A 735-nucleotide genomic window follows, 5' to 3' on the forward strand; every position below is an offset into this window, starting at 1 on the left:
GTTGGTAAAAGAGTAGCCCAAGAGTTGGCGGTGGGTGGTGATGACTAGCTGCCTTCCCTCTAGCCCTCGTGTAGCTTTGCGCGAAATTCCAAAACAAACAAACAAACAAACCCACCACTGGTATCAAAATATGTTTTTTTAGCGTTATGAACCTTCAGACTTATCGCCGAGCCATCTGGAGAAGCGAGATTCGTCAACAATATTCTTAGAAACCGTTATTTACGAAATTTAAACATTGAACATAGTAACAACGCAGCTTGCGAGTTATTCTGGCGTATTTTGCAACATAATATGACAGGAAATGTTGTTTTCAACAACCTAATCCTTTGTTCACTTTGATATGCTAATGACCTGCAGTTAATGTAATATTCAAAGTCCCGACACGGTAAATGCAAATTACAAATTCTGTGAATTTAAGAAGCTGGATACTCTTGTTGGAAATTCAGTGAGAAAAAGAAAGAAAGAAAGTGTATAAAACTTTTATCTTAGCGGTAATTAGGACCCTGTATAATCTCTCCCATACACGTCTACTTTGCATACGTTGACTAACTCAGAGGTTATTATCATAGTTTCATACTACAACGTCAAAGTGATTTTACTTCTTGTACTAACTATTCTTTCTGTTATGTTTCGTGGTTGAGGCGAACCTGTTGTTCACCAACTTTAGTATGTTTGTACCTGATTAATAACAACTAGTAGTGTCCCGCAAAACATTTGCGGCCAAATTAGTATCTT

General features: G+C 37.4%; 1 protein-coding gene across 1 annotated transcript in view; it reads right to left on the reverse strand.

Annotated features, from left to right (window-relative positions):
• The window catches only part of LOC106466476, a 3,814-nt gene that overhangs the window by 1,585 nt on the left and 1,494 nt on the right, over positions 1–735 (reverse strand). The gene's annotated exons all lie outside the window — the stretch shown is intronic.

Source organism: Limulus polyphemus, unplaced genomic scaffold (genome assembly GCF_000517525.1).
Source record: "Limulus polyphemus unplaced genomic scaffold, Limulus_polyphemus-2.1.2 Scaffold2271, whole genome shotgun sequence".
Classification (NCBI taxonomy): Eukaryota; Metazoa; Arthropoda; class Merostomata; order Xiphosura; family Limulidae; genus Limulus; species Limulus polyphemus.